This window comes from Pelophylax lessonae (assembly GCF_965119305.1).
Source record: "Pelophylax lessonae genome assembly, chromosome: 1".
In the NCBI taxonomy this organism is placed as follows: Eukaryota; Metazoa; Chordata; class Amphibia; order Anura; family Ranidae; genus Pelophylax; species Pelophylax lessonae.
Genome location: NC_138768.1, coordinates 141,647,222 through 141,671,133, shown reverse-complemented (window position 1 = coordinate 141,671,133; position 23,912 = coordinate 141,647,222).

The window sequence follows — 23,912 nt, the reverse complement described above, 5'->3', positions numbered from 1 at the left end:
AAGATGGATATGAGTAAGATATCCTGTATTCAGGATTGGCCTATACCAACCACCCGCAAAGCATTACAGCGATTCCTTGGATTTTCAAACTTCTATAGGAAGTTCATTAAGAACTTCTCTTCCATTGTGAGACCTCTCACACAACTCACAAGTATTAAGAAACCATTTAAATGGTCAGTTGAAGCAAATGAAGCTTTTCGCTTGTTAAAAACAAACTTTACCTCTGCTCCCATACTACGCCATCCAGACCCATCCCTCCAATACATTCTGGAAGTAGATGCGTCAAATATGGCAGTAGGAGCAGTACTCTCCCAACGACCAACGAATACTTCACCACTCCATCCAGTCGCCTTCTTCTCTAAATCTCTAAGCAGCCCAGAGGTGAATTACCCAGTGGGTGAAAAGGAACTGCTTGCTATAAAACTGGCTCTGGAGAATTGGCGACATCTACTTGAAGGCACCCGATTACCAACACTCATATATACAGATCATAAAAATCTTCAATATCTTCAGACTAACAAAACCCTCTCCCACCGGCAGGTACGATGGTCACTATTCTTCCTAAGATTTAACTTCCTAGTGACCTACACACCTGCAGACAAGAATAAAAAAGCGGATGCGCTATCACGATTAACTGAAGATAATTGCTCTGAAATCCCTTCCGTTCCTATAATACCCTACAAGCGTGTTATTGGGGTTGTCAGTTCCTTGAAGGAAGAGATTCTGCACAGTATAGGTTTGGATTCACCTCCACCACAACTAAGTGCTGATGCAGAGGGCTTCCTCTACTACAACGACAAACTCTACATACCCCCTACTATGCGCACCAAGATCTTAGAATTGTCACATGATGTGCCTATGGCAGGACACATGGGTATGACAAAGACCCTTAATTTACTTACCAGGCAGTTTTGGTGGCCTGATATGAAGACATCTATACAAAAATTTGTCTCCTCATGCAACGTCTGTGCCAGGTCCAAAATTGACACTACAAAACCATCCGGTCTACTATGCAGTCTACCAATACCCCAAACTCCATGGGAAGTTGTGCCCTTGGACTTTATAGTAGAACTACCACCTTCCAAAGGATTTAATACCATTTTAGTGTCAGTGGACCATCTGACAAAGATGGCACATTTCGTTGCTATTCGCAGACTACCTTCGTCCAAACAAACAGCGGAACTACTGATGAAACATGTACATGGTATTCCAAAAACTCTTTTGTCTGACCGTGGATCACAATTCATCTCCAAGTTTTGGCAAGAACTATGCCACATACTACGAATTGAGCGAAAGCTCACTTCTCCCTACCATCCTCAAACCAACGGACAGACTGAAAGAGTCAACCAGTGCATAGAGCAATATTTACGTTGCTATACATCTTACCTACAGGATGATTGGGTGGATCTTCTCCCTCTGGCAGAATTTGCCTACAACAACGCAACCCACAGTACGACCAAACAGAGTCCGTTCTACTTGAACTATGGGTTTCATCCCACTATTCTTCCACCACACATCCTTCCATCAAGTAACCCAGTAGCCTCAGACTATCTTACCCAAATAAAAGACTCTCTGGGTTTACTTAATACTACCATCTCACACGCTCATAGTCAACAAAAAAAATACTATGACCTTCGTAGAAGACCTTCTCCTCAGTATGCTATTGGGGACCTCGTTTGGCTATCAACAAAGAACTTGAGATTAAAGATCCCTAGCAAAAAGCTTGGGCCTCTATTCTTGGGACCCTTCCCAATCAAGAAACTTATTGGAAAAGCTGCAGTACAGCTCACATTACCAACAGACCTCAAGATACATTCCATCTTCCATGTGTCGCTACTGAAGCCCCATGTTCCTGACCAAGGAATAAGGCCTACCATCCCACCTCCACCTCCTGTACAAGTTGAAGGTGGAGAAGAATATGAGATAAAGGAGATTCTGGATTCCCGTATCCACAGAAGAAGACTCCAATATCTAGTACGATGGAAGAACTATGGGCCCCAAGATGACACCTGGCTGGATACCTCTGATATACATGCCCCTATACTGATTCGCAACTTTCATGCGAAATACCCGGAAAAACCAGTTCTAGAGGCCTTCCGGAGCCGGCCTTAAGGGGGGGGGGGTACTGTAATGTTCTGGTACCTCTGGTACCCTTATTCCACTTTCTAACTCGGTGTATGCGTCTCACCATTCTCTTCTGGTAAGCGCGCATACACCTTTAAGACCAATGCTGTCATCACTGAGCGCCGCAGAGCGGCTATTTCAACCGCCGGCGTTCTCACTCACATGTTCGTTCAACCTGCCTTGAAGCTCATATGCTTGCAAGCGTACCTCGCTGTCGGAACCTCGCTGCTGATCCCTGTATCCCGCTACCGGATCACTCGCTCATACCGAACCTCTCTACTACTGCTTGCTATTAGTGATAAGTACCCCGCAGGGGAATCCTCCATAACCTTCCTACTAAAGCTTACACTATCTAGCTCTGCATACTAAGGACTATAACTATCATCTGCACTGTTGTTTAGATTGCTAGCTCTTGAGCCTACTAACATCTATACTTGCACTGGGTTAGACTCTCCTGTATGTCATCTGCTGTCCTACCACCTACTACCATACACGATTGCTAACCTATCTGCATCCTACTTGTTACCATCTATACTCTCATGAACATTTCTCTCAAGTGCTGTTCACCTATTGTCACTGTTCATACCTGTCTCTTCAGCTCATCACCACTATATTGATATATACATCTATCACTCCAAGGAACATCTTATTGAGTGTGTATATTTGTATGCTGAATCAGACAGACCACAGTGATGAGTCTTGGGAGTTGGGATTGGTATTTCAACATATCCCTACATGACTGCTGAGTGGAGTTTTTCTGCAGCTGCAAATCCATCTTGTTTTAGAAAACGCAGGAGCGTTACAGTGGGATCCTTGCATCACTTTGTATTCAACACCAAACGCCTTCTTGTCCATCCGCTGTCAATGAAGTGGCATGTAAGACTCATTAGTGATTCTGTTTGTCCTGACCAGCAGTCAGTCGTGAATGAGAGTGAGTGGCCAGCATTCTCTGGTTTCAGCATAGCCTTTACTTTCTCAACGACCTTTTGGTGAATCTTTCCCAGCATTTCGGTTCGATAATACTTGTCACTCTTCAGTGTGACCTTGGCTCAACTATGGACATCAACCGCTTAAATCCAGAGTCAGTTACCATTGTAAATGGCTGGTTATCAGTGACCATCATCTCTGGGATTACTCTGTCCAGCAGTTGGGATCTTCCATCCGATTTTAGCCACCTGTTTTTTTTCCTGAAACAGAACGGTTATTGTTGCCTGGGATAGTGATGTTTCACCTTGTGATTCATTTTGTTTTTTCTGTGCTGCATGATATAATTCAACATGATGAACTCTAAGATGGGCCCAAAGATTTGACATATTTTTGGTTTTTGCAGTTATTGATCCCATGCTTACATTGTTTGTGCACGTGTTGCACACTGCTGCTGCTTTTCCTGGAGATGGAGATGAGAAATTGTCCCCTACCACAATTTTTCTATCTGCATCCATTTCCATTGAAATTTGAAAGACACTACTAAAATTTATTATAGGCTTAAAAAAAACTGTCTGGCTGGCACCCTGGGGTGATGAGTGTCTGGCACCCTTTGGTGGGTGGCTGGCTGGCACCCTGTGGTGAGTGGCTGGCACCGTGTGGGGGTGGCTGGCACAATGTGGTGGCTGGCTGGCACCCTGTGTGTTGGGTAGCTGGCTGGTACAGGCTCAGGGCCTGTGGCTGGTACAGGCAGGGCCTGTGGCTGGCAGGCTGGTACAGGCCTGTGGGTGTGTGGATGGCTGGCTGGCACCGGGCAGCTGTGGGTGGGTGCATGTATGTTAAACACACTGTGTGAACTGTACACTCACTGTCTTGAGACTCCCAGACTCCAGACGAGGCTGAGGGAGGTGGCTTAAGAAGGCAGAAGCTGTCCCTGTGCGCTGAGGTGAAACATACGCAATGACGTCACGACAATATTGGTAACCTCCGGGGCCAATTCTGATAAATCAGGGAAAGTGCATATCGGCCCTCGATATATCGGCCTTGCCGATAATCGGTCGATCCCTAGTACAGGGGCATGTTTATACTTCTGAGCTTGAGATGTAAACCATTCCATTTTATCTGCTTATAGGAACAAACACACTCACCCCTGTTAAGACTGACAGTCCTGTGCACACCTAAAGAAAAACAAGAGAGGAGTAGTGTCTTTTTCCTTTTGTTCTTTCTTTTGTCCTTGGACTTCTGTCTTAGATCCGTAGAATCTAACTTCCAAACTAGCCTCATCCAAAGGGAACATCTGCTGGGTTTTCTGTAATGGTGGGCTTAAAAAAATAATAATTTGAAGTCCTTTTTACAGCACTACGCTCGAGCCTCCAACCCGATATCATGTGTGAACGTCTCACGTGTCCTGGCTACCAGCTTTCTCTGGCAGGGACTATATCCTTGGCAGAAATCTTCACGTACGTAACATCACACTTTCCTAACCTGGAAGTCCTCCCGGATTTGAAAATACTTGAGACCACTGTCCAAATGGTAATGTCAATCAACCTTGTACAAGCTTGGCCTTTTTTCTTTTTTTTCTCTTCTCCTTGCTGAGCTGCAAGCTGTCAAGAGGTGAGAAACACATACAAAAAATTCACCCATGGAGACAGGATCGTTAACTGGAGTCAAGGATAAATATACTTCATCCAGGTCCACATTCTTCAACAAAATGTTCCAAATGGGCTTCTCAGCGGTCACAATACTTCAGGAAAGTTGTTTATTTCCCTAAAGTAAAGCAAAGCATACGAAACAGAACAAAACAGAAATGGACAAAAGGAGAGAGAGAAGTGTTATGTGTCTTCAGAATGTAGGATGTCCTTTACTCATCCTCCTCTCTAGAACGTCTAACAGTGTATTCTTATACTGCATGTAAAGAGGATGATGTCAGCAAAAAGTGTGTTCCAAGAAGGTAGTAATTCTAAATATTAATCAACAATTATGTTGTTATATAAATGAACCAGTGAACAAAACCACCAAAGTGACAAAATACATAAGTGCAAATAAAAAATAGTCTCTAATCCAAGAGTCTCTCAAATGAATGTAATGTATAAGGTGACTTCTTCAGATCATCAAATGAAAAACCAGCACCATGTAAATTAAGATGCAAAAGGTGGAGTGACTCCTTACCAGAATCCACTTCCACTAAGGTTTAATGAAGTGATCAAAAGAATCCCAGTCTTGGTGATAATCCAACATACCGTGTATCACCCAGTGATAAAATGTACTTCCTACCAAAATGAAACTGAGGGTAAGCTTCCAACCATACAGCTGGTGCAAAGATTCCCAAAACGGATGCTCCCCAGGCCTGGCCCCAGCTCATATACCATATAAATGAACTTGCTTCACAGTAGTATATGTAACTCGCATATAATGGATGCTGTACCCGCCAAGCTTGCAACAGCAGGTCTCATTCCTGCGCCCAGCAAGAGTAACTGTGAGGGGTTACGGTGTTCAGGCACCAGCAACAGCAAAGGCCCAATTTTTGGCACTTGGATTTGTCTCGGGGGCTCATTAAGCAGGTTTTCAGTGTGGCTGAGTTATATACGTTTTTTGATCAGCACGCCGCCCGCACCCTAGGAAGACGTCATTAGTGAGGAAACGCGTTGGGTCTCGACGTGCTGATGTCACCTGAACTACCCGGAAGGAGGGGCAGAGCGGCAAGCCGGCCGACTTATTTGTGTTTTTAGCGCGATTTATCTTACTTATTGTAAGTGCAATTTAATCTTTATTAAACGTCTTAAGGATTTTACACTATGGAGCTTCTATTGTTTCTTTCTATGGCTCTTGTTTGATGATCATTGGCCTCTTGAGTGCGGACCAGCGGTGTTTACTATAGGATTACACTTCCGCCCCCTATTGTGGCGGTACATCCCGGTTATCCTCCTGTCTCCTCCATTTGGTTGAATGGTTTGCAGTGTCACGGCCCCATCGTTACATCTTGGTCTTTTTAAAATTTGTTATTTGGCTTCAATACCTGTGGCATCTGGTAAGCAGACTTGCATGCGGTGGTGGATTGGTGTACAGGCGGTGGAGGACTATATATCACGTGTGTTTGCCATATAAGAATTGATATCCAACGTTCATTCATCATTCACGATTTGGGACTTTTCCTTGGTCACATTTATGTGGTTTTTCAACACCATTTCTCATTTCTTTTTTTTTTATAAATTCAATGTTTATTAGGAGAGGAAAAGGCATACAATACAGGCAAGAGCAACCGTACAGGTCCATATACAAAAATACAGACAGAGGAGAATTCCAAGGCGAATACCAGCAATCGCAGTACATATGACCACATAGTCATAGGCAGTATAGAAAATGTCAGAGAAAAAAAAAATTGCTACAGGAAGATAGGCCCCCCAGGGAGGTCTCACCCCCCACCGGCATCTATCACATGGCCGGGGAACCATTTCTCATTTCTAATTCATTCAGTGTATCAAGATTGGTGATTTATCACTCATTTTTGAGATTTATTTTCATAATTTGTTTTTTTGATATTCATTTTGCACTTTATTATTGATCATTTATAGGACAAGATTAAGTACCTAGGTGTGTACAGTGCCAGGTGTGTACAGTGCCTTGCGAAAGTATTCGGCCCCCTTGAACTTTGCGACCTTTTGCCACATTTCAGGCTTCAAACATAAAGATATAAAACTGTAATTTTTTGTGAAGAATCAACAAGTGGGACACAATCATGAAGTGGAACAAAATTTATTGGATATTTCAAACTTTAACAAATAAAAAACTGAAAAATTGGGCGTGCAAAATTATTCAGCCCCTTTACTTTTAGTGCAGCAAACTCTCTCCAGAAGTTCAGTGAGGATCTCTGAATGATCCAATGTTGACCTAAATGACTAATGATGATAAATAGAATCCACCTGTGTGTAATCAAGTCTCCGTATAAATGCACCTGCACTGTGATAGTCTCCTGATTTCACAAGACCAAAGAAGGAACTTCACCTGGAAATTATGCAAAATCTATACTATCAGCAATCGCGTGAGTAGCCGGAGACCTGCTTGTCACAGAAATCCCAGACTATAACCCAAGCTAAGAAACTCTTGTTGTATCCATATCACATACAGACCATTGTCAATTTTCATTTGCTAGGAAGGTTAAGTAGTGTGTGCAGGTGTATTGTCTGCATATTTGTAATACTCTGTATGTCTTGAGTTGTTTTCCTACAATTGTAAGTAGTTTGTATGTACAACATTCTTGTCTAGAAAAGCATATTATACTATAGGGGTTTCAGCTTCCTTGCTTTACTGTAAAGTAACCTAAAAGAGACAAAGCACGTCTCTATATCAGAACTACAGAACACCTGCCTCTGTGTTACGGAGATTAAGAGAGGTAGCGTTCTGTACATCTACCACACTTTGGCCTTGTTAACACTGGGCGTACTACAGCATACAAAATTGTAAGCAGCGGCTTTGTCCGTGTGGCAGCTGTGTCCCCATTGACATCAATGTTAGTGCCTGAATGGAGACACGCAGAACACCTGTGCATCACTGTGCGGGTAAACATGGCCCTCACACAGTTGTGTGCTGTAATATGCCCTGCTCCTTCATAGATACAGCATAGTGAGTGTGCATTGTTAACTTAGACAAAAGATATGTTACTGGTACATGGAAATAATAGGGATAAAAAATTTTAAAATAAGAAAACGAATGCTGCCACACTATCTAAAGACCAGTAATCTGCAAAATATTTTTCTCTTGTGATTTAATACAGTTTAGGGTTAGTATGAGATAAATTTGTGGTCTTCATTTTTTCCTCTACAAGTCAAAGTGAATGCATGGCAAATGCATGAATATTAGTTATAAGCGTTAACTACTTCCACCTAGAAAAATAGAAAAAAAATAACTTTGCCAACGGAACACCTTTATATTACTAGGGGGGAACTCCTCTTATGTTTTTGGCTTACAAACAGCATGTCTCCTTACTTGGTGTGGAAAACCCTGCCAAAGTGCCCCTACTGCAGGGTTCATCTAATACCAGAACCACAAAAATGGTCATCCCTTTGCTGATAACTAAATGGGTACCATGTTTTAAATAAATAAGGAGCATCTAAACCCAAAAACAAAAATGGAACAGATTGCATCTAAAGCCCCGTATACACGTACCGATTGTTGGCCGTGAATTTTCGGCTGCCGCCCGATTATCGGCTTGTTAGTATGATGATTCCGACAACCGACTGCGACTTTTTCGGCCGAACAAAATCTGGTGTGCATGCTATAAAATTTTTTTTGGCCGTCACCAGAACGACCGATTGTTCGTCAGTCAGTACAGATTTCGGCCGACAAAAGTCAGATGAGCAAGACTGGGCATGCTCAGAGAAGAAAAAACACATGAAAAGTAGACCAGAACATGACATCACTTCTGCAGTTGGTTGTTGTTGGCCGACAAAATTCGTGTGCAGTCTAGAGCACATTTCAACCAACACAACAACACTGGACAAAAGACGGCCGATCGGTCGGCCAACAATCGGTGCGTGTGTACGGGGCTTTAGTCCTTAGATGTTGTGGCTGCATTCATTTTCCTTTTCCAGGCTTTTTTTTTTATCTTTTATTTTTATCCGGTAGGCCTACGACTAAAACACTTCTTGTGTCTGACCAATAACTTCTCCACTGTGTCTATGGAGGGAGTCAAGGTTGAAATTCAGGCTTGTTTAGAGATGGAAAATAACATTGTTATGTGCTGTATTTATAGCACACAGAAAGTGCAAAGGACACATTTACAACAAGATCAACTGGTATTTTTAGTACTTGTGGAAAGTGTTCAATAATCTGAAAAATGAAGACTATTGCAGCCAAGAAGGACTGGCAAGCTGCGACGCATTACATTTTTGTTTTTGGGTTTAATTAACTTTTAAACATGTCCAGTTTTACTGAATGATTTACAGTCAAGTTCAACTGGTATTCTGAGAATATACCAGTACAAAGAGGTCAGTGTAAAGAACAATAGAGTAATATTAAAAAGTACCAAGCTAAGCACTATTTATTATTACGCACATGAGAAACAATGCATGACTATATAGGATTTTAATATTAGCTCCTATGATTTTGTAGCCAATAGGATGGTTAACATTCCATCCCGACGCACTACTCAAGACTTGGTCTTCCTTAGATCATTGGACCCTGGGTGCAGGTTCAGAAAGTCCATTCTTACAAATAAGATACAAATAAATAGATAGGAACCACACTCTAATAATGGGTTTATAGTCATGGTATCTCCAATCAAACAACCCACTTCTCCTTAGCTTGTTTCACTACCATGTGGCTTGATCACAAGGAAGCTTGTGATCAAGCCAGATGGTGGTGAAACGTATTAAGTAGTCAGATGTTTGGCTGGAGATCTCATGGCTGTACATTTACTAAAGTAACTCATAAAGTTACTTTAGGAGTTAATAAAGTAACTCAAAAGAGCACAGATTGGAATGTGGTTCCTATCTATTTATCAGTAGGAGGATCGGTAATCATTTCCTGTTTGGTATTTCAGGGCATTCAAAACCTGAGCTGGTGAAATAATTCTTCCAGAGTGGAAGTACTAAAGCCAATAAAACCACATACAGTATCACACAAAAGTGAGTACACCCCTCACATTTTTGTAATTTTTTTTATATCTTTTTATGTTGCAACACTGAAGAAATGATACTGAAGAAATGATACTTTGCTGCAATGTAAACTAGTGAGGGTACAGGTTGTATAACAGTGTAAATTTTCTGTCCCCTCAAATTAACCCAACACACCGCAATTAATGCCTAAACCGCTGGCAACAAAAGTGAGTACACACTTAGGTGAAAATGTGCAAATTAGGCCCAATTAGCCATTTTCACTCCCCGGTGTCTGTAACTCATTAGTGTTACAAGGTCTCAGGTGTGAATGGGGAGCAGGTGTCGTAAATTTGGTGTCATCGTTCTTATTTTCTCATACTGGTCACTGGAAGTTCAACATGGCACCTCATGGCAAAGAACTCAACTCTCTGAAAAAAAGAACTGTTGCTCCACTTAAAGATAGCCTAGGCTATAAGATTGCCAAGATCCTGAAACTGATCTGCAGCACGGTGGCCAAGACCATACGGATTTTTAACAGGACAGGTTCCACTCAGAACAGGAAGAAGTTGAGTGCACATGGCTCAGCGTCATATCCAGAGGTTGTCTTTGGGAAATAGACATATGAGTGCTGCCAGCATTGCTGCAGAGGTTGAATGGGTGGGGGGGTCAGCATGTCAGTGCTCAGACCATACACTGCACCAAATCGGTGTTCGTGGCTGTCATCCCAGAAGGAAGCCTCTTCTAAAGATGATGCACAAGAAAACCCGCAAACAGTTTGCTGAAGAGAAGCAGACTAAGGAAATGAATTACTGGAACCATGTCCTGTGGTCTGATGAGACCAAGATAAACTTATTTGGTCAAGATGGTGTCAACCGTGTGGCGGCAACCAGGTGAGGAATACAAAGACAAGTGTGTCTTTTCTACAGTCAAGCATGGTGGTGGGAGTGTCATGGTCTGGGGCTGCATGAGTGCTGCCGACACTGGGGAGCTACAGTTCATTGAGGGAACCATGAATGCCAACATGTTCTGTCACATACTGAAGCAGAGCATGATCCCCTCCCTTCGGAGGGCAGTATTCAAACATGATAACAACCCCAAACACACCTCAACGACGACTACTGCCATGCTAAAAAATCTGAGGGTAAAGGTGATTGACTGGCTAAGCACGTCTTCAGACCTAAACCCTATTGAGCATCTGTGGGGCATCCTCAAACGGAAATGGGGAGGTTTGCAAGGTCTCTAACATCCATCAGCTCCGTGATGTCGTCATGGAGGAGTGGAAGAGGACTCCAGTGGCAACCTGTGTAGCTCTGGTGAACTCCATGCCCAAGAGGGTTAAGGCAGTGCTGGAAAATACTGGTGGCCACACAAAATATTGACACTTTGGGTCCAATTTGGACATGTTGACTTAGGGGTGTACTCACTATTGTTGCCAGCAGTTTAGACATTAATGGCTGTGTTGAGTTATTTTGAGGGGCCACAAATTTACACTGCAATACAAGCTGTACACTCACTAATTTACCTTGTAGCAAAGTGTCAATTCTTCAGTGTTGTCACATAAAAAGATATAATAAAATATTTACAAAATTGTGGGAGTGTACTCACTTTTGTGAGATACTGTATATGCTTTCTGTTTTGCAATGTAAAGGTTGGGAAACTTACTTTACACCTCCTGTTCTGTTCAACAAGTTTGTGTACTGCCACATTTGAAAAGTTGTGTGGGGGGGGGGGGGGGGGGGTTAGGGATATGAAGATAGCTAATTTGGTAAAGTTGATCTCTGCATGACTGCTGGAGTGGCATGTCAGTTTCTTTTTTAAATTTGTTCAAAGAAAAAACGTTCAGAAAAAAAAAAAAAGTTTTAACTGATCGCTTATGTGATAATCTACCAGCTGCAGGTTCATCCCATCAGATACCACCACAGGTTTACTTTCAATTAAACCTGACAGTCATTTTAAACATCTAAAACTAAATATCTTGCCTAACAACTCATTTTGATTTCACTTTGTTACTAGGGGCCTTATTTCCTTGACTTTGGCCTTCCTGCTGCCCAGTAAGAGCAATTCATTGGCTTTAAGGTCACTCCAACTTGGCTTACTAGAGCTCAGGTAAGTAAGTGAGCTACAGCCCCAAAGTCACGTACCTGGTACCCTGGTTTTGGAAGGGTTGTTTTGTTTGAAGACACTCTTTCACAGCACTATGCTATAAATTTAGCAGGCCTGAACTGGGGAAAAAGACCCGGCAATGCAAGCTTTTACAACTCTGATATGCATAGCTGTGAATTAGCATTATCAAGACCTAGAACACATGAACACCAAGTACCGTAACCCTTTCTTTTTTTTAAATACCTTATTTCCATGCCTTTTGTTATTGGAAACGTAACTATTTGAGTTAATGTAGCTTGATTTAATTCCTAAATCAATACATTTGATATGTGGGCTTTCATTTTTTTGTCAGATATGTGATTCATTGAGGATAGAAGCTCTACAAAATAAAAGTGGTTCTAAAGGCAGGTGCCTTCTATGCATTAAGGTAAAAAAACTTCTGGATGCAGCTCTCCCCTATACGTACCTGAGTCCCATCTCGATCCAGCTATGTGCATGAGAGCAGCAGCTCCCCCAGGTCTCTCCCTTTTCGCATTGGCTCACACATCAGCGGGAGCCAATGGCTTCTGCTGCTGTGAATCACAGGCAGTTAGCCAATGAGGAGAGCATGGGGGCTAGGCTAAGCCACGCTCCGTGTGTGAAAGGGCAATGTCCATTTTCAGGAACACGGCAAGGGGGTGGAACCAGGAGCCAGCTAGGGTACCCAAAAAGTAGATGATTGGGGGGAGGGCGGGCTCTGTGCAAAATCACTGCATAGAGCAGGCAAGTATAACATGTTTGTGATTTTAAAAAAATCTACCTTTAGAATCACTTTAACTGCAGTTATTCTTATTATGTGACGCAAACAGAATGTGTGGCCACGGATCTTTGAATAGAAATGTGTGACATTCTTTTATAGCAGGACTGTATTCATGAAATGCACCTTTTGTGTATATGTGTAGAAAAATTTGATTTTTTGATTTACCGTAAAATCAATTTCTCTGGTGTTAATTGACGAACATAGCTCCTGATCTTCTTAAGCACTGGGTTATACTGACCCCTACAGGGGTAGGAAACTAGGCAGAAAAAAAATCTGGCTACGCCTATGGGCAGTCCCAGGGGGTATACTCCCTCTCTCAACTATAGGTACTCAGTTTTGTTACAAACAGTGTCAGAAGAATTACAACTCCACAGAGGGGTGAGTACTGTGTCTGTCAATGAACATCAGAGAAATTGATTTTACAGTAGGCGAAAAATAACATTTTAGAAAAAGAGAGAGAACAGTGCAGCGCCACCTGAGTGTAGTATTAAAACAATACTTTATTGGCATAAAAGGTAATGCACTCACATGAGTGATAGGAAAGCAGGCTTTACAGCAAGTCATCCGATCCACTGCAGGGGAGGCAGGAGAGGTGTAGACAGCCCTGGGTCCTGGCTGTGTCAGTGGCTTCTGGCACTTCCTGGTGTCCTGTTGGCTTCACCGCTTCTCCCTCATCACATCCGGTGGAAGCGGGGTGGTGCTAGCGTTCAAGGCATGCATGCCCCTTCGTCAGGCATTGTCTACAGACCAAAGGAAGCTCCCTCTTATATGGCTAGAGTTGGAGCCAGTGTCATCAGTTGTCAAGGAGATGGGGGAGTGGCTTGGAGCAGAGAGGAGCTAGTGTACAGCTGTGAGAGATAAGGGCTGAACATCCTAGGCTGATTAACCCTATGTGCACTTGTTAGGAGTATTATGAGCAGTTCAGCTAAGATTGGACACATATATGAATATGCTTCAACTGGAGAAGATATACTATACTTGGATTGGGTGTCCTGATGGAAGTTCCCTCATGGGGATTAGGGGGCTGCTGTATAGTAGAGGGGAAAGAGGGGGGGGGGGGTTTAATTGGTACGGTGTCTATGCGCACAAGTGAGACTGATGTGTGTGAATCGCACGTACTCACATGATGATAAAGGATGAGCCTAAGTGTTTCCCCTATGTGCACTTGTGTTAAGTATTATTAGGAGTACTCATAGAGATGGTATTTAAATAATGAGGCGCTAAGGACCGATAGGGTCAGACAAAGAAGAAAAAAAAATAACATTTTTTCTTTCGTTCACTGACGGACACAGCTCCTGATCTTCTTGACCATTGGGATGTCCCAAAGCAGTGTTAAACATGAGGGGTGGGAACAGTGAAAAAGAAACTTCCAAGGCTAACTATAGACAACCAGGTAAACAGGAGCTCAACAAAAACAACTGGAGCTCACCTGAAAAAATAATACACCCTCAAAGAGAACCAGGTCCTCTAAACAGCAGCCTGCAAAAACCTTGCGGCCACAGGAAGCATCCACAGATGCCAACACATCCACTTTATAGAATTTTGTGAAAGTATGCACCGACGACTAGGTGGCCGCCTTGCAAACCTGCGTCACTAACGCCTGATGACGGAAGGCCCAGGAGGCACTGAGCGCCCAAGTAGAATACGCCTTAACAGGGAAAGGAGGAACCTGACCCTTGATAGAATAGACATGAACCACCGTCTATCTGATCCATCTGAAAATGGTTGCAGAGGAAGCAGACAGCCCTTTCCTAGACCAATCTGTGAGCACAAATAGTGAGTTAGACGTTCTAAAAGACGTAGCTGTCAGGTACACCCCAATTGCCCGGACCATATCCAAGGCACACAAAGCAATTTCCTTCGGATGTTTTGGCCAGGGACACAGGGAAGGCAACACAATGTCTTCATTCAAATGAAAATCAGAGACAACCTGAGGAAGAAATGAAGGACACAGGAGAAGAACCACCTTATCTCTGAACCACCAAGTAAGGTGAACGACAGGATAATGCCGCCAATTCCGACACCCTGCGCACAGAGGTGATACCCACCAAAAAGGTCACCTTCTGGGACAGTGTAAGCAGGGGAATCTCCTAAAGATTCCTCAAAAGGAGGCTTCTGGAAGACTGGGAGCACCAAATAGAGGTCCAAAGGTGGCAACAGAGACTGCACTGGAGGGGTCAAGTGCCTAATTTCCTAAGGAAAAGTAGGTACCAGGGAGTATGTGGCCAAGGGCCATTGAAAGAAGACTTCTAAGGCCCACACCTGACCCTTGATAGTACTCAAAGCCAATTCCTGCTTAACCTCCCACTGAAGGAAGGTCAAGATCTGAGCCATCAAAAAAGAGCGAGGATGAACCCCAAGAGACTCACACCACGCAATGTACGTATTCCACGTACGATGGTAGGTCAACCTAGAAGTAGATTTCCTAACTTTTAAACAGCATTGAAATCACTGACTCCGACAAAACCTCTATCCATTAACACCTGGCGTTCGCCGGCAAAGCCAGCGACTGTAAAGAGGATGGAAGATTGGCCCTTGGGACAGCAGAGCCTCCCTGAAAGGAAGCTTCCAAGGAACATAGGTGACAAGCCGCACTTCAGATCGGCGTACCAAGCCCGGGCAGCCGCCCAGCCCGGGGCCACTAAGATTACTGGAATCCCTTCTGCCTCATCCTGTGTAGAAGTCTTAGAAGAAGCTTGAGAGGAGGGAAGGCGTGAATCAGATGATACTGACCCCACGGGGCCACCAATGCATCTGTGGCGTCCGCCAGAGGATCCTGTGACCGAGCCACAAACCCCTGCACCTTTCTGTTGAGCCAAGACCCCAACAGATCCACCTCAGGGATGCCCCACCGGAGAAACAACCGATGAAACACCTCTGGATGAAGGGACCACTCCCCTTGGTCCAACGGCTGCCGAAGGTGGTAATCTGCTTGCCAGTTTTTCACCCCTGTAATATGTATGGCGGAGAGGGCTGGAACAAACCGTTCTGCCCACCTTAGAATGCTGGCTACCTCCAGAGCCGCCAGGGCTTTTCTTGTGGCCCCCTGGTGATTGACATAAGCCATGGCCGTTGAATTGTCCGATTAAATGAGCACTGGACATCCCTGAAGACGATTCATCCTATGTTCCAGGCACAGTTTGATCGCTCAGAATTCCAAGATATTGATCGGTAGTCTGGGCTCTTCCAGTGTCCAGATCCCCTGAGTAGAATTTTTGCCGAGGATGCCTCCCTAGCCAGACAGGCTGGCATACGTGGTAACCACTGTCCAATACAAGGGGAGGAAGGATTTGCTGAAGCGCCGGAGAACAAAGCCACAATATCAGGGACTCTCTCGTTCCCCGGCTCAGCCAGACCCGATTGTCCAGAGGTTGTGGATTCTTGTCCCATATCCCATAATCTCCCTTGCAGTGACCTCGTATGGAACTGCAAATGGAACCGCCTCGAAAGTAGACACCATCAGGCCCAGCACCCGCATGCAAGTCCGGAGGGATGGCCATCCGCTGCACAGCAGGAGATTAATTGCAGCCTGCAGTTTCTGGAGATTGTCCAGAGGAAGGAGCACTCTGGCTAAGATTTCCAGAGTCAGACCCAGATAGTCCAGCTTTGTGGACAGAACCAGAGCATACTTCTGAAAATTCAGAATCCAGCCAAACACCCTCAAATTTCGTATGGTGATTTCCACCAGTGCAGGAGACTCCACTTGCAGAAGGTCGTCCAAATAGCCCAGTACCGCGATCCCCCATTGACGTAGTAATGCTAGCACCGGGGCCAACACTTTTGTGAAGGCCCGAGGAGCAGAGGAGAGACCAAAGGGTAACGCCACAAACGGATAATGCTCCTCTCCCACGGCAAAGCGGAGGAAGCGCTGGTGACCGACACATATTGGTATGTGAAGGTAAGCGTCCTTAATGTCGATGGAAGCAAAAAAAAGAAAATCCCCCTGATGCAGGGAAGTCACCAGTGTGTGAATGGACTCCACCTGCACAAAGCAGTTCAGCGCTTTGAGGTCCAGAATTCCTTCCCGGGGACTGTAAACAGGTTTGAGTAAAAACCCCTGAAAACGTTCCAAAGTCTGAACCGGGACAATCACCCTTTGAAGTAAAAGGTCTTGCACCGCCCAAAAAAGGAGCCTGTGAGCGGTCTGGGGACAGTCACACCTTGCAAGGAAGAACCTTACCAGAGGGTAAAAATGAAACTCGATCTTGTAGCTGGAACGTATGACCTCGTCTGGTACCAGGGAAGCCCACGGAACCGGGAGCAAGGAAAGACATCCCCGCACCCCATACACAGGTGAGGGCACACCTTCCTGCTGAAGGGGCCTTGTCTGCGAGTCTGGAGAAGCCCACTCTTGGTCACCGATGTTCCTTGGAAGCTTCCTGCCTGTCAGGGAGGATCTGCTTTCCCAAGGACCAATCTTCCATTCTCTTTTTACAGTCGCTGGCTTTAATGGCTTGGCTGTCTAACACCAGGTGCTAATGGATAGAGGTTTTGTCTGAGTCGGTGATTCCAACGCTGTTAAAAGCTAGGAAATCTACTTCTAGGAAGATCTGCCATCGTATGTGGAAGACGTACATTGCGTGGTTCGAGTCTCTTGGGGTTCATCCTCGCTCTTTTTCGGCGGCTCGGATCTTGACCTTCCTTCTATGGGGGGTTGAGCCGAAACTGGCCTTAAGTACTAACAAGGTTCAGGTGTGGGACCTTAGCAGTCTTCTTTCAATGGTCTTTGGTCACATACTCCCTAGAACGTACTTTTCCTTAGGGAGTTAGGCACTTGACCCCTCCAGTGCGGTCTCTGTTGCTGCCTTGGGACCTCAATTTGGTGCTCCAAGTCTTCTAGAAGCCTCCTTTTGAGAATCTTCGGGAGATTCCCCTGCTTATGCTGTACAAGAAGGTGGCCTTTTTGGTAGCTATCACCTCTGCGCGCAGGGTGTCGGAATTGGCGGCGTTATCCTGTCGTTCACCTTACTTGGTGGTTCAGAGAGATAAGGTGGTTCTTCGCTTCTTTCCATCGTTCCTTTTCTCAGGTTGTCTCTGATTTTCATCTAAATGAAGAGGAGCTTCGATCCCTTGTCAGTTGACTCTGAGGGACGAAAAAAAACTTCTTATGAGCCGAGAAGGAAGGCCCATGTCTATGAGGTTCGTTGCCTTTAGTAGCCTGCGAAAGAAAGGTACTCTTCCCCCCTGTGATACCTTTTATGATGTCATCCAGGGTAGCTCCAAACAGGCAATGTTCTTGAAAGGGAAGATCATTTAAGGCCTTTTTAGAAGTCTGGTCCGCAGACCTGCATTAAAACCAAAAGACACACCGAAGGACCACTGCCGAAAAATAGAGCCAAGCCACTAGGGGAGCCGCATCCAAAGAGGCATCACAGACAAACTGCAGCCCTTGGACCAGCTGGTTTGCAAGCTCAGCAGAGGCAGGGGGGAGCTACTCCCCCTCCAGGCCACGGTGCAAAAGCTTAGCCCATTCAGTCAGAGACTACGACACCAGGGCAATGGTGAATATTGGCCTCAGTGCCGAACCAACCAGGGTTTACATATTATGGGCCACTGCCTCTGCCTTTCTGTCAGCTGGGTCCTTAAAGGTCGGGAACTCTTTAACCAGAATCATGGTTGCCTTGCATATTTTGGAAGCCAGAGGGTCCACCACCGGTGGAACAGTCCACTTCTTAAGAAGGTACTCCTCATAGGGGTATCGCCTAGCAAATCGCTTAGGGACCCCAAGGGGATGCTTTGGTCATCCCCAATCTTTAGTGACAATTCTGTCAAAATAGGAGGGGAAAGGGAACACCTTTTCCACTCTGGACGGCTCTGCCCTCCAGAGGAAGAGGGGGGACAGCTATTCACCATACCAGGAACCAGGCAGACACCACTCCAGACAGAACCCCTTGCCATCAAAATGAGGGGGGTGTCGGCCAAGAGGAACGCTGCGGGTCATCCCCCGTCTGGTGGGGCTATGTCGCGGCTGCTGGCCAGACTGGGGTGAATACTGGATCTAGATTATCCAGCCTGTCGCCCAGTCTGTCAGTTGATTGTAGATCTCACAGAAAAAAAAACAGAAGAAAAAAAATCTATCTAAAAAGAAAAAATTTGCCATGACCAGAGATCCTAGCAAGGAACTAGGTCCTTACTCCAGACTAGGCAGAAAAAAACCTATAGTACCTATAGCAGAGAGAGGGAGTATACACTCTGGAACTGTCCATAGGCATAGCCAGATTTGTTTTCTGCCTTGTGTCCTACTCCTGTAGGGGGCAGTCTAACCCAATGGTTAACCAGATCAGGAGCTGTGTCCGTCAATGAACGAAAGAGAAAGAGGATTTTATGTCATCTGACAATATAATTTAAAATTGTCATATATTGTTAATTGAGATTACTGTCAATTCCATCGTTGAAATGTCCTTGAAGTGGGCTTTTAGCATCTTCTATAAAACTTTCTCTTGCCCAATACTGCCATAATGCTGCATAGATAACACAGTGACATGCATCAAAAAATGGATTTTTGTAAAATCTTACCGTAAAATCCTTTTCTCTTAGCTCATTGACAGACGTAGTCCTCGGTGATACAGCACCTTCGGGTTATGTTGCCTCCACAGGAGTAGGACTAGACAGGAAATAAAATGCTCTGGCCACACCCTAGGGGCAGTCCCAGAGGGTATATCCTCTCTCTCTCTGCCTCAGCAAATCAGTTATGTCATAAAAGCAGTCTTTAGAGAATTTAACCCAACCCAACTCAAAAAAACAGAGGGGCGGGTACTACGTCTGTCAATGAGCTAAGAGAAAAGGATTTTACGGTAAGATTTTACAAAAATCCATTTTTCTCTATCGCTCATTGACAGACGTAGTCCTCGGTAATACAGCACCTTCGGGAAGTCCCAGAGCAGTATCACAAATGAGGGGTGGGAAAATGGAAATCAAATCCAATCTAGAAGGCCCAACCGGTGCCAACTAGAAGTTTACACTGCTCATCCTTAATGATGAGACTCAACAAAAAAATTTTCAAACAGAAAAAACCCTCGAGGTAGACCACCGGTCTCCTCAAATAGCGGCCTGCAAAACCTTGCGGCCAAATGAGGCATCCGCCGATGCCATCACATCAATTTTATAAAATTTTGTAAAGGTATGTACCGACGACCAGGTGGCCGCCTTACATACCTGGACCACTGACGCCTGATGGCGAAAGGCCCAGGAAGTACTGAGCGCTCGAGTGGAGTGCGCCCTAACAGGGAAAGGAGGACTCTGACCCTTAATAGAATAAGCCTGTACCACCGTCTGTCTAATCCATTTGGCAATAGTCGCGGCAGATGCAGGCAACCCCTTTCTGGGGCCATCTGTAATCACAAAAAGTGAATCCGTCTTACGGAACGATTCCGTAGCTTTCAGGTATACCCTGATTGCCCGAACCACATCCAAGGAATGCCACGCATGTTCCCGATGATGATTGGGCTGAGGACACAGGGAAGGTAGTACAATATCTTCATTCAGATGAAAATCTGAAACCACCTTTGGAAGAAAGGATGGCTTAGGATGAAGCACTACCTTATCCCTATGAATCACTAAGTATGGGGACTGGCATGATAAAGCAGCCAGTTCTGACACCCTGCGTGCAGAAGTGATAGCCACCAAGAAGGCCACCTTCTGGGATAATGTAAGCAAGGGAATCTCCCTGATGTTTTCAAAAGGAGGTTTCTGTAGAACCGACAAAACCAAATTAAGATCCCAGGGCGGTAAGGGCGCGCGGACTGGTGGAGCCAGGTGCCGCACCCCCTGGATGAAATTCCGCACCAAGGACTTGGTAGCTAAAGGTTTCTGAAAGAAGATTGCTAATGCTGAAACTTGACCCTTGATGGTGCTCAAGGCTAGCTTCTGCTCAACCCCTTTCTGCAAAAAGGCCAATATTCGAGTCACCGAATAGGTACGTGGAGGAAATCCTAAAGATTCGCACCACGCGATATAAGTCTTCCATGTGTGATAATAGACCTTGCTGGAAGTCGCTTTCCTTGCTTTAATAAGGGTAGGAATGACTGAAGCTGACAACCCTCTGTCCTTCAGTACTTGGGTCTCAATGGCCAGGCCATTAAAACCAGCGACTGTAAAGCACAATGGTAGATTGGTCCTCGAGACCGCAGATACTCCCTGAGACGCAGTTCCCACGGAACGTCCGCGACTAGCAAGTCCAAGTCGTCCAGGCCGGCTTGACGAGGCCAGCCTAGAATTTCTAGGACCACTGGCACTGACGGGATTTGAACCAGGCGTCCCTAGAGCTATCTGGCCCCGACCATCCGAGAAAGTCTGGTCGTTCTCTGTTCCCACACATTTATCCGACACCTGATTCCTATCAGGAACGGTGATCTCTCCTGGTTGAATCTCAGGGACCGAAGTCACGCTAGAGGCTTCTTGGTCTGTCTGGTCAACCAGATCCGATTCCTGTGGGGAATTGAGACTAATCTTAGGAAAAGGTAAAGTAAAAGATCTGTTCAGGGAACGGTGACTACCGCTCCCTGTAGCACTTAAATGTTGGAAGGGAAGAATCGCACTGGTAGTAGTAGTCGATACTCGATCTAATGTCCTGAATACCGGTGAAAACGTCCCCCCACCCTCAAACCGGGTGGGGGCGCACCTTCAGGCTGTGTAATCCTTTGCTTCGGGTTTGGCTGAGTCGGTCCTCTGTTTGTCCGACCAGCCTTTCTTGAACCCTCCTGGAGGAGTCTTGCCTTTCCCGCTTGTTCCAGCCGGGCGTGCGAACCCTTTATGGGCGGTAAAGAAAGGTCCTCGCTTGTTGCGAGGTCCCTTAGCTTTTGCAGCCTGTGGCAAGAAAGTGCTCTTGCCCCCAGTGGCATCTTTGATGATTTCATCTAGGGTGGCCCCAAATAGGCGATTCCCCTGAAAAGGGAGATTCGTCAGGGTCTTTTTGGAACCTAGGTCAGCTGACCAGCATTTTAACCACAGCACACGTCTGAGGATTACCGCTGACATAGATGCATGCCCTAATAGGAGAGTAGTGTCCAAGGCTGCGTCACAGATAAACTGTAGCCCTTGTATAATCTGTTCCATCAAATCAGATGTTTCCTGGGGAATATCTTTTCCCCTAAGGTCTTGGCGTACCAATCTCGCCCATTCCGTAAGTGTCTGGGGAAACTAGACCAATAACAATTACTGGTCTAAATGCTGACCCTATCAGAGAGAAGATAGTGCGGGACTCTGCTTCCATCTTCCGATCCACCGGATCCTTAAAGGACGAAGTGTCCTCTACTGGGATAACCGTGGCTTTATTCAGCCTGGAAATAGGTGGATCCACCACTGGTGGTACGGTCCATTTCTTAATGAGGGATTCCTCAAACGGATAGCGTCTAGCAATATGCTTGGAAATAGTAAAGGTACGTTTAGAATGCTCCCATTCTCCTTTAATTTATTACCAAAACACTTGGGTACAGGAAAAACCTTCACCGTTTTGATGGGCTTGTTAGTACCAAAGGGAATCTCTGTTTCAGTTGCCTCTGCCGGTAAAACCCTCAAGTCTTAAGGTTTCCCGCACCGCCACAACTAGTGCATCCACCAATGCTTCTTCCTGAATTATGGCGGAAGAATGCACGTCCTCCTCACTGTCTGAGGGAGCTTTACCTGAGATCACAGCCCTTGCAGAGGGACCTGCAGCTGCAGTGACCATCTCTGAATCTGAGTCAGAGGTGTCAGATATTATAGGGGTAGGCGGGGGTCGCTTTCTTGACCCCCGTCCCTGACAGGCCGCCTCCACCCGAGCCACCATAGACTCCAAAACTGCTGTAAATGCATCCATGCTCTGTGCACCGGCGGGTCCCGAGGCCCCCTCGAGGGAAACAGGTGGGGGTACTTGTGTGGCAGGGTCCATGATTATTCCAGTAACTACCCGGAAACTTCAATCCAACTTAAATAAAAAACTTCTTCTTTTTTTTTTTTTCAGACCCCCAGCGCCACAAAAGCCCCTCAGTGTTACCTGCTAGGGATCCCTATCGAGCGAGAGAGAGAGAGAGATAGACCCCCAGGCTCACCACTTGATGCTCAGAGTTCACTGCAACAGGTTACAGAGCTGTCTTCACAAACAGGAAGTCTTTTGGCTGGCTGCCCAGGAAGAAAGGAGGCGGCTCCGCCCCTCTGCACGCCTTCCGGCGCCTCCCCTAGCTCCACGAGGTGTTGGAGTCACCTCAAACATGGCCGCCCCCATGCTGCAGACACGAGGCTATGCCAAAATGGCGGCCTCGTGCGATCTACGGCAGTTTGCACAGCATAGCGGCGTCCTGCAGTAACTAGGCATCGCAAAACCTCGCTCTCAGCAAGGTATCTAGGTCCTTACTCCTGACTAGACAGAAAAAAACTGATTTGCTGAGGCAGAGAGAGAGAGGATATACCCTCTGGGACTGCCCCTTGGGTGTGGCCAGAGCATTTTATTTCCTGTCTAGTCCTACTCCTGTGGAGGCAACATAACCCGAAGGTGCTGTATCAACGAGGACTACGTCTGTCAATGAGCGATAGGGAAAGTTTATTTAAACAAATGTTTCAAACAGTGCAGTACATTTCGCCCCATCCTCTGAGCCCCATTAAAGTATGCATTACAAATTTTGATGCCCTCTCTGACATGGTGGCTTTCCCCAAGCTGACTTTGTTTATGTCCAATAAATGTACTTTTGGATCTCTGTAAGGCCTGAAAGCAGCTGCCTTCCAAGGGTCTCCATTTGCACAATAATGCTTACTCCATCTTCCATAGCAAAGCGGCAGCAGTCACTGTCTTCCATTGCATAGCAGAAGTCACTTTGTTTTGTATGACACAGCAGTAGCTCATCACTAGTGAATGTAGTCTAGTGAACGTAGTCTACACCACACCAGAAGTCACATTCTATAACACAGCAATCCCCTTTTCAAAATATACAGTGTGTATTTGGGGGAAGGCATGTAACTACAGATCAGGCCCCTAATGCTCCACCAATATACACATAAGCCACACCCACTTTTCACTGCTCCATGCTCAGCTTAGTGTCCCCCTTTTACATCTTGCAAAGTTAAGAGGAATAAAAGATCCTTGTTTTTATGAGAGGATAACCCACCTAGCAAATGGAAGGTTAAGAGCAGCCAGCTACCTTCAGGTCAATAAACAGAAGAGTACTAACATGATTTGGGTAAAGTGATTTATGAACATTAGGGACTCTACCAATGAATGTATGTAGCATTATGGCTGTGCATTGTCAGGCTTCAACCTTACTCAGTATGAAAAGCCCATACAAGAACTGTTTTGATAAGAACAAATATTTTAGACTAGTAACAAATCAATACATTATAGATATTTTCAAAACTAAAAATATATACTTTCTTATAGCAGCCCCAGCTGTATAGGATTA